The sequence below is a fragment of the Terrapene carolina genome, unplaced genomic scaffold (assembly GCF_002925995.2).
Source record: "Terrapene carolina triunguis isolate 2854851 unplaced genomic scaffold, T_m_triunguis-2.0 Scaffold56, whole genome shotgun sequence".
Lineage (NCBI taxonomy): Eukaryota > Metazoa > Chordata > Testudines > Emydidae > Terrapene > Terrapene triunguis.
In genome coordinates, this window is record NW_020664407.1 from 121,530 (window position 1) to 138,580 (window position 17,051).

The following is a 17,051-nucleotide window of genomic DNA, read 5'->3' on the forward strand; positions in this document are numbered from 1 at the left end:
GTTTGACTACATTTATTTCAGAAGCATTTTGGCTGTAGAGCAGTGTATCGTTCTATGGTGTATTAACAGGAGGGTTGTATGTAAGACACAGGAGGCAATTGTCGCACTGATGAGAGCTCAGCTGAAGTACTGTGTCTAATTCTGGGCATCACACTTTAGGAGAGATGTGCACAAATTGAAGAGAGCCTGGAGGAGAGCAACATAAATGATAAAAGGTTTAGAAAACCTGACCTATGAGGAAAGGTTAAAAAAAACTGGACATGTTCAGGATTGAGAAAAGAAAACTAAGGGGAGACCTGATAACAGACTTCAAATATGTTAATGGCTGTTATAAAGAGAACTGTGATCAATTGTTTTCCATGTCCACAGAAAGCAGAAGAAGTAATGGGCTTAAGCAGCAGCAAGGGAGATTTAAGTTAGATATTAGGGAAAATGTTATAACTACAAAGGTGGTTAAGCTCGACAATAAGTGTCCAAGGGAGGTTGTAGAACCCTCATCATTGGAAGTTTTTAAGAAGAAGTTGGACAAACACCTGTTAGTAGGGTGACCAGATAGCAAGTGTGAAAAATCAAGACGCGGGGTGGGGATAGGTGCCTGTATAAGACAAAGCTCTGAATACCAGCACTGTCCCTATAAAATTGGGACATCTGGTCACTCTTCCTGTTAGGGATTGTCAAGGTGTACTTGGTCCTGCCTCAGCACAAGGGACTGGATTTATGACTACTTGGAGTCCTTTCCAGCCCTACATTTCTATAATTCTGTAAAGTCAGTGGTAAGTGTATGAACAATTTCTCATGGAATGAAACTAAAGTTACAATAGAGGGAGGCCAGAGAGAAAGAAGTTGCAATAGTCAAGACAACAGATGACTAAGAAATGGACAAGGATTTTAATGTGCACTTTCAGTATGTAGGTATTTGCACAGTTCTTACCTTGTTAATATAACCTGCCAGAAACAATTAATGTAAGGGCTACTGCATAAAACTGAAAATGAGCTCTGGTAAAATTGTTTTAATGCCTCATACAATAGAAATTTCATTATATTAACAAGATGTGGAAATGTTTGCCTTCTAGCTCCCAATTAAAAATTAAAAAAAAAAAAAAAATAAGAACAGAGGACAAAACTAATATTTCAGCAATTAAAAGCTCTTCCTTTGAAACAGATGACCTCTCATCATCTGAGTATTCTACTATTAATACTGCAATAATTGAGTTAGGTTGAGCTTTCCTTAACTGTGTTACCCTGCTCTTGGCTGATGAGTAAAGGTCATGGTGTGCTTATGAGCAGTTGTTACTATAAATGTCATACCAACTTGTTGCAAGCAATGGTGCTGGAGATGGGACTCTAGCTGCTGCTTCTCGCTCCCTCACTCTTGCATTATCTTTTTGTATTGAAATTTTTTTATTCAGTTGCATTATAGGACATTTGTTCTCCACTATTTGAATGTATTGGACTGGCACCTACTGACAATGACAAGTTTAGCCTCTTTATTTTGCCTGAAGATTATCCATGAACAGATTGTAATTTCCTCAGTTGTTTTTGTTATTCTAAAGTAGTTGATGAATATGTCTGCAGGTTTCTTGGACTCTGGTTAGAATGCAAACAGTTCTCTGAGTATTCTCAATCTGAGGAGTGACTAACTGGATAAGTCGCATGGTATTGTTTCCATTCCCTGATTTGATAAATCTGCAAGCACTTACAGTTAGTAATACTTATGTGTGAATTTACAATTCAGTTTCTGAGAATACTTATGCATAGGAGTTTGAAATTAGTTTCCTGTGAACATTTATGCCAGTAGAAGTCAATCGTATGAATGTTTGCAAAAAGCAAAGACAAAACGGATGGAAGAATAGCTGAAATAAAATAATTAAAAATTAATTTTAAAATGGTGAACATTTTTGCTGTATTTGTAATGATTATCAGTTATATGTGGTGGTGCTTGAAATGTCACATTCCATGTAAAAATGGATAGTACAAACTTTTGGACTATGTGGAATCAAAAAGCTAATCAGGCTGTGAAGATCTATGCTTAAAATTGCTGTTTTCAACATGTATTTTTTGCCATCCTGCATATACTTGTAACACGTTTAATTCTTCTACTGAAATTGGGAAGGACCTAGGAGGAACCTTACTTAACAGAAGGAATCATGTAGAACACATCCAAAGTGCACTAATCTGCACTTTGCTCGTCAACATACTTTATATTCTGCACAGAATTTTGACAGCCTTTCCCAATCTCCGAGCCTCTAAAAGATAATAGCAAGATGCTGTCAGGGACTCATATATTACCAATGCTTAATTATATGTACAAAATATACTACTGTACATTTACTAGTATGTTTTGTGATGTAATAGCTTGGCTTTTTTTCACTTTGTTTGTGAAGTGCCTGCTCCTGAAAAACATTCACTCACACAGGTAATCCTTTTGGTCAACTCATGTAAGTAGTGGTTTGCATGATTGGGTCCTTACTTGCAAATTCAGGACCAGATTCTGCCAACTTTACTCACACTGAGTAGAATTTCACTCTGTGAATAGTCCCTCTGAAGTCAATGGGACTATGTGGCATGAGTAAAGGTGGCAGAATTTAGCCCTTTGAAATTCGCAGCACATCTCCCACTCATAAAGTTTTATGGTGCATCCTAATGTAGCAGCTGTATGGAAAAGACAAGCTCATCCTGTGATATGGACAGTGAGAAGAACTTATCTCCATTGTCCAAAGAAGAGTTTGATTTTATCTCAGGGCTGTGCTTATCATATTCCTTCATTTAACCCTATGTAGCCTGTATCTTCCAGTTATCTTTACAGAATCATAATGTTCCTGTTTACTCTCTCTCTCTCTCTCTCTCTCTCTCTGAAATGTTTTTCTTATCTGAGATATCACCTTCTTGTTATGTCCTCCTCTAGGTCTCTTCCTCTCTACCCCTTTTCTGACACACCAAATTATTCTCTGTTTTGCCCTGGCTCTGAAAGATTAAAGGGAGCAAAATTCTAAATTCAGATGGATCTTGGTCTTGTGTGATCAGATCTAGCATGTGCTATAGAATCTGATTCTGCAAGATGCTGAACTACTAAGCACTTTATAGGATTGCACCCATAGTCTGATGGGAGTGACATTAATTAATTATACCAGAAGGAGGAAACATATTATGCTCTGTGTAAAGAGTGGATCACTAAAACCTTCCCTCACCTTAACAGCTTCAGTAGGACTGTCTGATACTGGAAGAACTGATGGTTAAATGTATATGAAATAAATGAATGAAGAGAAATGCTGTCATGCCAGTAGGGCAATATGGTCTCCTTTTTCTTATTATAGCTCCATGCCCAGGCATAGTTTACATGATTTAGCAGTTAACATACTGTATTTTATACTTTAATATTCTTTATTAATGCACAGTGTTTTGTCTTATTACAGACAATCAGTGTAGCATAGTCAACATTTAAGTGGACGTAGCTAGGCAAGTTAACATCCCATTAAGATAAATAGGGGCAATTGAAATCTCCTTTAGTGTCATTTGAATGTCTTTGCTGTGAATTCAGCGAGACAGTGGGACACTGATTTTCATAACCTGCTGCGGAAGGAAAGGCTATATTAAGGTATTATAAACCTAATGGGGAAAAATGAAAGTTTAGAAAATGGGAGAATATAGCATAATCCACAACCTATAAATAACCTAAATTAGTGAAGCTGAACATTTTCCTCAGCTGCAGATTTCTGTTGCCAGTGCTAATAATTAGTTCATAGTTATTATATAACATTTCTCTCTCTAAGTACAGTACCTGTACATTATATTTTCCTTTCTCTACTATATCTTCCTTTCTCAGTATTTCTATGTGGTCTCCTAGCTACATAAATCCTCATCCAAAAGGGTGGGTGAGTACTTTAAGCAAGTGACTAATTGTGTGACTGTAGTGTATAGAACACCCACTTGGGCTAATGTATATTGTGACAAACTTTTGTTGTCAGACATTGACTAAAATGTTGCTTTAAAAGAGGGGCAATCTCTGCTTAATTCTAATTTTAAGACTGAACGATTCACTTGCCACCTATGGCTGTGTCTACACTATAGAACTGAACCTGTGGGAGGGCACGAGTGTAAGTACTAATGGTGTAGTGTGTCCACACTAACCATTTTGCTTCACTGCAGTTTTCCTGTATCCACACTTTTGCTGTTCTGAAATATTTCACTTGCCCTCTGGACACATATCCCACAGCTCTTGCCACAGCACTCTGAAGTAGTGGCTTGTGAGAGATTTTGAAGGGCCTTTTGGGAGCCCAGTGGAATTATTATGGGAGAAGAGCTCAGATTCCTCTGAGTCCCTGAGGAAACTCCTATAAGCCCATGGAAATCAACACCATTTCCAAGTTCTTTTCTCAAAATTGAGACCAGAAACAAAATTTACTTCTTATTCTTTGCTAGGTAAAAAAGGTTTCTGCTGGAGTTTTTCAAAAGCAGTTGAGGCATCTGAGACTGTTGTCTTGAGCTAGTGAAGGGTATTCTGGTGGTATCTACATAGAGCCAGAGAGGAAACCAGCATCCAAGAGTTTTTTCTGAACTTGTCATGCAACCCTGCCCCTGGAGTAGCCTGGTCTTGTGCAGTTCCTGAAGATGGTGTCCTCCAGGTGGAGTGCTGCTTGTTCTTCTGATCCATGAGCACAGACTAGTGAGACAGAGTTGTTCTCAAGACCTATGACAAGCAGCCATAGCTATATAATTCTGGAATGAGGAAGGAGACTTTTCTTTACCTCTGAGGTGAACTGTCCCTCATATTGCAGCACCAGGCCTCCAGGATGAGAGCTCTGATCACTGTCAGACCTGGTGACTGCCGAATGGAATCTGGCTACCCCCAGATCATTACCAGTCAGCTAGGCACCCATTTGGGTAGGCGCTGCTGGTTGGGTGCTGTTGTTGGGGAAGCTTGCATGGCAATACACAGTGTTTTGTAGAAGCATTTGACTGAGGAATTTAAGCAATTGATTTTCCTCGTCTTTGCAGGACCTATTGATGGCATCCATTTGCCTATTCTGGGTCCCATTTCCCCCACCTTCCTTCCCAGTAAAACAAGTACAGTAAAGAAAGGAGTACTAATCAATGGTTATTATTATGATTATTTTTTGTACTGCAATAATTCCTAGAGGCCCCAACCAAGATAAGGGTCTTGTTGTGCTAGGTGATGTACATACATACAGGAAGAAATAGCCATGCCCTGAAAAGCATACAATGTAAAATAATTACATCAATGGTGGTGCAACTCTGAGTGGATCACTGTGCAGATTCCTGGATGTGAACACTGGGAGGCCAGGCAAAGTGCATGATCTGGACACTCACTTCTCACCAAAAATAAACTGATATTAACAGTGTCTCCATCCCGACAGCAATTCTGAGTGACTCTACATATTCATTTTTGCCATGAAAGCGTTCCCCGTCAACACAAGCCCAAAGAGATACTGATTCAACTATACTCTAAGCAGATGCAGGAAGGTAGTGGTGGAGTGTGCTTTTGGAGGATGAAAGCAAGATGGATGTGTCTGACCTGCAGTAAGAATTCAGTGAATAATGTTACAATATCTACCTATTTCATTTTGCATAATATATGCAAAAGCAAAGCTGAGGTGTTCAATACACAGCAGTGAGGAAGTAGCAGGACTAGTAGCAACTGCTGCACAGATATGTAGACAAGCTGTTGTACCTGAGGCTGTTACTTATATTAACACAGTCCATAGTTGGCATATTACCCAAATTATTGTTATGGCAGGCACCACCAGGTAGCATTATTACACAAAAAATTCTGAGTTCTTTTTCTTAGTGTTTGAGCTAATGTTTAGTCTTCAGAGAATAAGCTGTGTTTTTGTTAGCTTTCTTATGCAAGGTTCTCGGTAGAAGAAGGTGTACAAACACCAGAAGAGATTGTTCTCTGCTTTGATCTCTGATTGGAGTTGATTCTTGAGGCACAGCTGCTGCCTGAGAAGTAACCATTGGTGTTGCACTAAGATTCCTGAGACAATGGATTGCTTATGTGCTGTTTGTGACCGTGTGTGGTGCTTCTGGGGGTACCCAGGGCTGTGAGTCACCTTGTTACCACTTGCCTCCAGTGCGAGGGAGTCTTGTCTGTACTAGTTGGGTATTAGCTTCCTAACACAACCAGCCTGTCAAGCACTTTCCTCTGGGCTTGTCTTTGCCTTTCAGGCTGACAATAGATGCGCCTCAACCTCTAAGTCCCTTCAGAGTATCCCCCTGTGGTATCCAGCCTGTGATCCCTGATTACCCAGAACCTTTGTTCCCAACAGATACCCAGTTTTAACTTAGACTACATCTCCTATCACACACAGCACTTGAGTTCAGTTATAAAACTAAAGGAAATTTATTTAAGAAAAAATAGAGATTCTAATAAAAACCAGTGTGAGAAATGTGAACAAATGGTTACATATTAAGCAACATCAAAACATACGGTGTAAAGCCTAAACTTCACTAAGAAGTTATCTTCCTATCTAAAGAAGTTAACCTCACCCAAAGTTCTCTTCAGTTTTCAGCCAAGCCTGGTTAAGATCCCCTTTTCCTAGACCTAGAGAACATAATTTGTAGTACATATACATATTTTCCATACATACATCTCACAGTGGTCATAATGACCAGTATGATGCAAGTTTTCATTAGACACCTTACATAATATTCTTTTGGTGAACAAATGGGATCTCTGTACCCCTATTTACCCCACTGCCCTCTCCAGTTGGCATCCAGAAGTTCTTGGGCCACACAATGTCACAGGGTAAGTGCCCCTTTAGGAGGGAGCAGGGTCTAGTGCACCTTTGACTAGTCAGCTGCCTCCTAACTGGGTTTTAAGAGAGGGCACCTGGGCCATATAAATGGGAGAACCTGGCAACAGAGTGGGTGAGCCAGCAGATGAGAGCTGTCCGTGATTGAGGGGGAGGGGGTCGTTGTTGTCATTGTCTTTTGGGGAAAGCTGAAGAGAACAGAAAACTCTGCAGGCCTTTCCCGGGAATAGAAAGGAATTCTGAGGAAGCCAGCGGAGGGGCCAGACTGATGACCTTCCTGAGCCAGAAAGCCAGTGCTGAGGGCTAGAAGACCAGTGGAGGAATTAGTCTACTAACCTTCCTGAGCCTGAGACCTGTGGCCAGGGAAGGCTGAGAGCAGCAGAGGAAGCTACCTACTGGCTATCTGATCTGGACACCTGAAGCTGGAGGACCAGAGAGGGCTGAAGCTGGGGTTGAGAGATGTGCTGGAGCTGTACTCAGGAAACCTGAGTGTGGTGAGAGAGATGCTAAAGCTATACTTGGTGTGTTGATGGACTGTTGGGACTTGAATGTATTGTTTGGACTATTCTGAGGAATTCTGGATTATAGTTGTGGGACTTTTACCATGGTTTATGTTTATGGGGCTTTCTTTTGTAATAAATTAAACCTGCAAGGGCTATAGATACTTGTAAAGCCTTAGTGGACTACATCTGGGAACCACTGAAGGGGAAACTGAGGCAGGTGTACTTGTCATGCTGTGGCCTGCTGCAAGGGGGTACTCTGGGCAGGACTGGCCTATGACAGACCACCTCTGTTCCAAGACTGATGTGGATGTATGAATAAAGCAAGTTACACTAATCATACACAGGCTCCATGACTCTGGCTTCTCCTTCACTAGGAAGCTGACCTGCAAGGCTCCGGACAACTGCTACCACTCAGCAGAGAGGCAATGCTGGTGTCAGAATGGGACAGCAGGGTCAGAAGAAGCAGCAACATTACAAATGCTGCATGCACATGCTTTCATAATGGTAGTGGGGAATTAGGAGTGGATCATGTATATTGGTGAACTAAATGTTTCCTTTTATTTTTGAGTCATTTTTGCCACGTAGGTGGCAGGTTTCTCTTTGTTTTTAATGTTCTATATTTAGCCCATTTTAAAAATTTATATGGCAAGTGGTTTTATGAAGTGTAGAACTGTGGATGTATTGTTGAGGTAATAATTATTAGCAGTGTTCTGCTGCTAGGAAGTGTTTTTATGCGGTGGTTGTATTACGTATTTATTTTTCTCCCGATTTACTAATTTAGTTATAAGAGCTGGTCAAAAAAAATTAGAGAAATTTTCATGAAACTCTTTGAAAAAACTTGTCCTTTTTATTTATTTATTTATTTTGCTGCAAAATTTCAAATGAAAACTTTTGTCCACCAAGTCTATTAGGTTCAGTGAGGGAGTTAACTGTTTGTTGTATTGATACTAATGAACCCTATGATCAATGTGTTCATTACACAGAATTTCTTCAAAAAGAACAGGCGTACTTGTGGCACCTTAGAGACTAACAAATTTATTTGAGCATAAGCTTTTGTGGGCTACAGCCCACTTCATCGGATGCATAGAATGGAACATATAGTGAGGAGATATATATAGATATATAGATATATACAGAGAACATGAAAAGGTGGGAGTTCCCCTACCAACTCTAAGAGGCTAATTAATTAAGATGAGCTATTGTCAACAGCAGAAAAAAAACTTTTGTAGTGATAATCAAGATAGTCCATTTAAGACAGTTTGACAAGAAGGTGTGAGGATACTTAACATGGGGAAATAGATTCAATGTGTGTAATGGCTCAGCCATTCCCAGTCTTTATTTAAACCTAAATTGATAGTATCTAGTTTGCATAATAATTCAAGTTCAGCAGTTTCTCATTGGAGTCTGTTTTTGAAGCTTTTCTGTTGCAAAATTGCCACCTTTAAATCTGTTACTGAGTGGCCAGAGAGGTTGAAGTGTTCTCCTACTGGTTTTTGAATGGTATGATTCCTGATGTCAGATATGTGTCCATTTATTCTTTTGCGTAGAGACTGTCCGGTTTGGCCAATGTACATGGCAGAGGGGCATTGCTGGCACATGATGGCATTTATCACATTGGTAGATGTGCAGGTGAACAAGCCCCTGATGGCGTGGCTGATGTGATTAGGTCCTATGACTGTGTCACTTGAATAGATATGTGGACAGAGTTGGCATCGGGCTTTGTTGCAAGATAGGTTCCTGGGTTAGTGTTTTTGTTCTGTGGTGTGTAGTTGCTGGTGAGTATTTGCTTCAGGTTGGGGGGCTGTCTGTAAGCGAGGACAGGTCTGTCTCCCAAGATCTGTGAGAGTGAGGGATCATCTTTCAGGATAGGTTGTAGATCTTTGATGATGCGCTGGAGAGGTTTTAGTTGGGGGCTGCACAAGCGGTCCATTTCCTTGACACTACTGTGCTAATAAGCGATTGTCACATAAACACCACCCTATACCGGAAACCTACTGACCACTATACTTACCTACATGCCTCCAGCTTCCATCCAGGACACACCACACGATCCATTGTCTACAGCCAAGCCCTAAGATACAACCGCATTTGCTCCAATCCCTCAGACAGAGACAAACACCTACAAGATCTCTATCAAGCATTCTTAAAACTACAATACCCACCTGCTGAAGTGAAAAAACAGACTGACAGAGCCAGACGAGTACCCAGAAGTCACCTACGACAAGACAGGCCCAACAAAGAAAATAACAGAACGCCACTAGCCGTCACCTTCAGCCCCCAAAATCAGCTTTCTTAAACAAGCACAATCAGTTGCCCATTGCAGCTTGTTCTTCTACCCCTAGCCATACACCAGAATGTGCCGTTTGACCTAGCTCCGTTGGGTCTGGATTTACACATCTCAGATAGTTGACAAGTGCTCACATGCTCGTTACTGGAGCAAAATGAAGTGAACTGCTGCTAAAGTTGATTGCTATGAAAACAAACTCTATGGTATGTGCAAACATGATTCATGCCAACCAGCCAGACGGGCCCCTTAAGCAGTGACCTCCCAGAGCACCTTGGGACAGCAGTGGGAGAACTACTTGCAAGGCTGATAGCAATAGTTCAGCATTGCCATCCACAGTGACATGGTACTAGTGGAGACTGGCATGGTGGAGGAACACAGTGTGGCTGTCAATAATCTCATGTTAACACTTGTGTTAAGTCAGGAGCATTTTTGTGTGCGGCTGCATGATGTGTTACAGACGTTCAAGGGGGCCAAGTGGTGCTTAGTATGCCATATTTTTCTAGTGCAGACAGGACTAATGAATTGTCTCTTTAAGGAGACACTTAACCTTTCAATAGTCGCATAGATGAAGTGCTAATACAGCTAAAGGAGATAGTCCCTACCGTTTACAAGAATGATTTGTGAGTGCATTTTTTCAAGCAAAGTAAAATAAACCTGGCAGCCTGAGGCATATCCTAATTCAGTGATTAATGTAAATCAGACAATTTTCTTGTCATCTATATACAGTATACTCATTCCTATGGGAAAAAACAGGTACAGTATGCCTGTGTGTAGGAAGCAGAGGTCAGATAGGTAGAAATCACATGCTGCTGTAGTCATGACGAATCATTGTAGCTCCCATATTTAACTGATATATGGTAGGAGTAAATGCCCCTGTAACTTCACTACAATGAGTATGCATACAGTTAGAGTTGCCTAATAAAACCTGGCTCTTATATAGCACTTTTCATCACTAGATATCAAAGCACTTTACAAGGAGGTCAGTATCGTAATAAGGCTTACCTAAGTCAGTTCAGCAAAATTAAAAACAAAGGAACATTGTAACGGAGGTTAAAAGCAGATGCCTGTTCCTATGGCTATAGAATGCTTTTATGAACAGTAACCACTTCCTTCCAATAATATATATATATATATGTGTGTGTGTGTGTACGTACAGTGGTCACCATGCAAACCCTTACATTTATAGTTTACAAGTAACCAAAGTTACCACAGTATTAGTGGTATCACATACTGAGGTAATGTTAATTAGGAAAAAGCATGAAGGTTTTACTGGCAACAACTGAAACTTGATGTGTATATCTGCCACTCTGGCTCTGGACTATGCCCTAAGACTATCACCCTGAAAGCGGCTTGACATTCCATATCTTAAGGTGTATAAGAAATAAATAATGAAATCTGAGGCCAAACTCTCTGTCTACACCCATTCAACTACATGAAAGTCAATGGGAGTTCATCAGTCTGACTGAGGACAGAATTTGGCCAAGGGCCTAATAGAAAGAAAAACATAGCAATTTTTATTTTAAAATCACGAGAAACTATTAAACTGAAAGGAACTGACAATAATAATAATTAATTAATAAAGAAGACTGTTTGGAAGAATTAGATGAACGAGTTTTAAATGCCACATTATCTGAGTAAAAACCATGTAATGTGAATGAGATGTTTCTGATGGTCGCAAACTCTAGACATCACTTTTTTTCATCTCCTGACTGTGCAGTGCCTAATACCCCTGTTCCTCTGTAGTCTATATCCTAGACAGACACAATTGCCACTCCTAAGTGTGAAGTGCATTGCCTTATCTAAGGCGGCTATCATTAATGCTTTTATTGACTGAGGGGCTAACAAGTGTAATAAAATGCATGTTCAGCTCTCCAGCAAAGTACATTAGCCTTGCTGGAGCATTAGAAGCCATTGCCTCATTGAAGCGGGGTTTAAACTTTAGAAGACCCTGTCCCAGCAAGAGTGGCAGCAGACTGCCTTCAAAGAAGAGAGGCAGGCAGAATGCCTCGAGGGCCACTGGAGGAGCCTATGCAAGAGTAACAGCTGCTACACCCTTTAATAGAGTGCACTGTGTACTCGCCCTAGAGCTGGCCCCAGGTGTGATTCCCTACTGCACCCTTATTGCCAGGGAGAGCAAGAAGCAGCTCTCTAGCTGCTCACTGGATAGGAATGTAAAGGGGAAGGGCTCCTCATTCCTCCCCTTTCTATATGGAAATGTAACAGAAGCCAAAATACGTTGACTTCCAATGATTTCCTCATTTTAGTTTTCATTCTGTGTCTGCTGCATTCAAGAAACTATAGCTTAGTCCTCCTGTAGCTAATTTAACACCTCTCACATTCCCACCACAAGGTTCCTTTCTAAGATTCATAGATTCACATAAGAGACCTCTGAACTGACGAGCAGTGGCCCAGTTAGTGTTAGAGACCTTGTCAACGGCACACTGTCAACGTCTGGAAGCTATCCCTTTTTGCTGATTACTCAGAAACCTGATGGCCTCCATGAATTTGGCACCGTAGTGCATGGCAGGAGTAAATAGAGACTGAAGCATCAGTCAGACTGGATTTTCAGTGTGGGTAGCACTGAGTTAATTTCTGTGCAAATTTCTTCAACATAAAAAGCGAGACACAGATGACTGTGTACCAATAAGTCATTCCAGATGACTAAAATGAAGTGTTGGAAAAGCCTCCAGGGACTCATACGATAATGTCCAGGAGACCGCTTTCCCTCTTTTCTTAAAGGTGACTTGCAATGGAAAAAAATTGTGTTTGTGTCCTTTAGAAATACTTTATGATGCTGAAAGAAGGCCTAAAAAATGTTTGGTTTGGTCCCTCCCTACCTGGTTTGGATTTTTTTAACTTAGAAATATCAAGTGTGGTCTCTAGTCTTCCCTGTTTTCCTGGAGGTCTCCTTAGAAGGCACAGAGCTGAAGAGGGCATTTCCCCAACCTTTAATCGAAGGTGGTGATGAGAAGTTGAATCTTTCACAAGCAGATCTCTTTACCTACTACTGAGTTTGAGTTAAATAGGTGTTAACCAAAACAAAGGACTGGGTTACACATTGTTTTTGCATTGATTAATCAAAATCGGTGAACCCCAAACTAATTAATTTTAATTAAATCAGTGCAAAAACTGTGTTGACCAGCCCAAAGTGTTTTAAACAGTCTGATTAAAATTCTCATGCCCTTGCAATTTAATCATATTTTACTTCCTTGATGCTCCTGGTAATATAATCCTATTAGTTTCACAGGACTCTATAATATCTTTTAGGAAAAACAAGGCAGACAAGACCTGAATGGCTAATGTGAAAAAGCAAGCTGGAAACTTCTCCACATGGTCACCACCACCATTTTTACTTTTAAGATTTGAGAAGTTACTACTCTGTGTGGAGGATATGAATTGAGAAAACCTAATGTTACTCAATCAGTCCAGGACCAGCAGCATGTGGGAGCACTGTGAAGATAGCACATTCAGTCCTTTGGGAGAAGTCAGTGATCACTTTGCTCTGCAGTGCAATCCAACTCACCGGAGACATTAATGGATTGTGGAGTGAGTTGCCAGAGAAAGGAAGTCTACCCCCTTCCAGAAGTTGTGGGGTTGTCAGAGACACAGGAAATGGCAGAGGCGTGCTAAGAGAGAGGAGTTGGTCCTAGCATGAAAATTGGGAGTTTGAAAATACCAAGGTTGATGTTCTCTTGAGGGCCTGGGAACACAAACTCTGAAGTATAGGAAAAGGAGCCCTGCCCCCGCCCCCTTATAACTCATTGTGGTTGGCTAAGAAAAGTCAGGGCAGTAGATAATCTGCTACTTCCCTCATAATGAAGAAACACCAGTGGGAGAGAATTGGCCAGGGAGAATGAGATGGAACCTCTCTGACTCTATCTTCAAAGCTGAAGAGGAGTATTGAAAAACCACCCTAATAAAAACAGTGGGGGCGGGAGTGGGGGGAGGGACTCCTTTAGTTGTGAAATTTTCATTGCAAGTTTCCATTTATTTTGGAAGACTGCTGCCAATCTGGGCAGATCCAGGTGCAAGCAATTTAAAGAGCCAACTCGGGGCCACCTGCTGCAATGATTTAGCAGACAAATATCTTTTAGAACTTTTAAAAGAATTAACTACCTCAGTGCTTCATGGATAGCTGGCAAACATGTCAGAAACCAAGCCCCATCTAGGCCTTATAGGCATATGCTAACAATTCATATGTTCCATTAAAGTTTTCTGTAGTTGAACCATATTTCTGATATTAGTGTTTGTTTAAGATATGCTTCAAGGATATTAATAGCAATATACTATATACAAACAGTGTTACATTCAGTGTTTTTTGTTCACAAAGAAAGTTAAAATCAGAGAGGTAAAATTTCAAATGGGAACAATTGGGGAAGTTGTTTATTGGATCTCCAATCTGGAAAACAGCCTTCTCAGGGAACTAAGAGTGCATGAGGACAAGATAATCTAACCCAGGGAGAGGAACAGGGGCTTCTGAGGGTGTGGGAAGCCAACCAGGCTGTTGGGGGACTTTTCCCTTTAACAGATAACCTGTTGGACAATAAGAGAAGATCTCGCCAAAAGGGATGCAGGTTAAATTGAGGTTTGGAAGTGCTCTCTACAGAAATGAGAGCACTAGCCTGGGAAGTTAATGGACACTTGGAGAAGCTACAGTAAGTGACTGTTTTAGTATTATTGCAACAAAGTTCTGCTCAGCTTCTCAAAAGAATAGTCCTGTGCTTGTATATACCTCTCAATCCTCCCTTCCATCCAGAAAGCAATTAAAAAAATAACCTTATCCATCTTTATTACTCATGAGTATAGATGGCTGTAGATTCATGGATTCCAAGGCCAGAAGGGACCATTGTGATCATCTAGTCTGACCGCCTGTAAAACACAGATCATAGAATTCCCCCAAAATAATTCCTAGAGCAGATCTTTTAGGGAAAAAACCCTTGATTTAAAAATAGTCCGTGATGAAGAATCCATTGTAAGCTTGCAAAGTTGTTTCAGTGGGAATTGGTTCAGCTAGTTCCCTAAGTACTCTAGGATGACTTTTCATCAGGCCCTGCCGACTTGAATACTCTAAGGCTATGTCTACACTATGCACCTTTTAGCGACACAGCTGTGCCACTACAGCCGTGTGCCGCTAAGAGGTGCACATTGTAGCCACTCTTTGTTGGCAGGAGAGAGCTCTCCTGCCAACAAAAAAATTCCACTGTGTTGGGTTATATCCATTTTGTATGTTTTGTATAATTTCAGGATCCCATATTGATTTTCAAAATGGAGTTTGTGCCCATGTGATCCAGCTGATCAGTTTTCCCGCCTTTTATTTCTCCTCAGAAGTGGTAAACCACTTCTGGGTAGAATTGATTTTTACCGCCTTTTCAACAGGGTTTCCCAGAAGGGGTTTTCTGCTCCTTCTAAGGGGTTTCCTGGGCCAGATTATATAAGTCTGCCCCGAGCACTGCTCAGCTGCTGTCCATCTGAGTGATAGTAAGGGTCTGACTTGCACTCGCCGACCCATCCTAGTGGTAGAGGGGGCTAGGGTTTTCCTTCCACAGCTCTGCTTCTACTTTGTCATCACCTGCAAGGAGAAGAGAAGGACAGACAGCCACATTCCACTTACCATCATCCACCTTCAGCTGCTGTCCCCCGACGTACCATCTACTCTTCTGCAGACCCAGAGGAACATCAAGGGACTCCCTGGAGCTCCTCTCTAATGGCTTTCAACTAGCCGGAGGATTGAGGTCCCAGGCAACAATCAACGCTTGAGCTATAGAAGGAGGTTTCTGTTAAGGGGTTTACTTATCTGTTTATAGGGTTTATTTTGGGAAAATCAATGTATTGTATAATTTTACTGTTTACTCCCTCCTTTTCTTTGCCCCATTCATTGTACACCAATCCCTCAATACACTTCATTTGTTTTTCACCTTATCACGACTGACTCCTCATTATTCAAGGTGGGAGGGACCCTCTATGGGAAGATCAGACCTACCAGATGACAGATGCTGGATAGGGAGGGTCGAATCTAAGGAAACAGGAAGCATAGGAATCTTTTGTCTTATCCCACATATATTTCTTTGCCTTTCTGTCCTTTCCTCTAACAACTCCCAGAGAGCGGCAGTAGCTTGTCGGCAGGAGAGCTTTCCCACTAACAAAGTGCTATTCGCACTGGTGCTTTTCATCAGTAAAACTTTTGTCGTTCGGGGTGTGTGTGTGTTTTTTTCACACCCCTAAACGACAAAAGTTTTACCGACAAAAGTCCAGTGTAGACAAAGCCTAACTTATCTAAATATTCTTTCTCTTTCTTTCTGTTTTGGCTTGCATTCCTTTCCTCCTGTTGTTAATGTTAATTGTGCTGAGTATCTGGTTACCGTTAACCTTTTTAGTAAAGACTGACAAAATAGGCATTAAACACTTCAGTCTTCTTGATGTCATCCATTATTTGTTATTTGTAACTTGATGTCATCAGTTATGTCCCCACTAATTTGAGGACCTACACTTTCCTTCCTCTTTCCTTGATCTTTCTCTTGCTCCTAGTGTATTTAAAGAGCCTTTTCTTATTCCCTTTTATGTCCCTTGCTAGATGTAACTCATTTCATGCCTTAGGCTTTGTGTACACTAGCACTTTTGTCAGCAATCCTTTTGTCAGTTCGGAGTGTGAAAAAAACACCCCCCTAACCTACATAAGTTTCACCGACAAAAGCACCGGTGTCGATTTTTCACACCCCTGAGCAACGTAGTTATACCAAGGTAAGTTTATAGTATACTCAACCCTAAGGGTATGTCTACACTGCAGTTAAAAACCTGCGGCTGACCCATGCCAGCTGACTCAGGCTCGTGGGTCTCAGGCTCAGAGGCTGTTTAATTGCACTGTAGACGTTCAGACGCAGGTTGGACCCCAGGTCTAGGACCCTGCAAGGTGGGAGGGTCCCAGAGCTCTTGCTGCAGACTGAGCCCAAACATCTACACAACAATTCAACAGCCCCTTAACCTGAGCCCCAAGAGTCCAAGTCAGCTGGCATGGGCCAGGCACAGGTGTCTAATTGCAGTGTAGAAATACAGAAAGTGCTCTAAAATCCTCATGCTTGCACAGATTTTCTTGAAAATTGTTATGTCTTGTGGGAATGCAAAATAGAGTTACTGACCCACATTTGGGGTCACTTGAGCCAGGGGTTCTGCAGACATAAACCCTGAAAAATAAGAGCTATTTTCCAGAAAGTTTTCAGGCGTGTGTTTGTTTGTTTTGCGGAGAGCTAGAGATCAAACTATTGCTGTGGTGAGGGTCAAAATGGTCTCAGTTGGTCAATTTTTACCCAAGGTAATGTATAGCACTCACTAAGTCTTTGGGGGACCCAGACTGTAAATGGTAGTTAAGAAAATGTGCGCTTCTTTGCTTGCGTAGCTGTGCAGTCTGGAGACATTACAATGTGCATGGACCAATAAAGAAACAAACCATGAGAGGGTTTCTATGCAACCCCTGTATGCTTGCCTGGGTAGTTC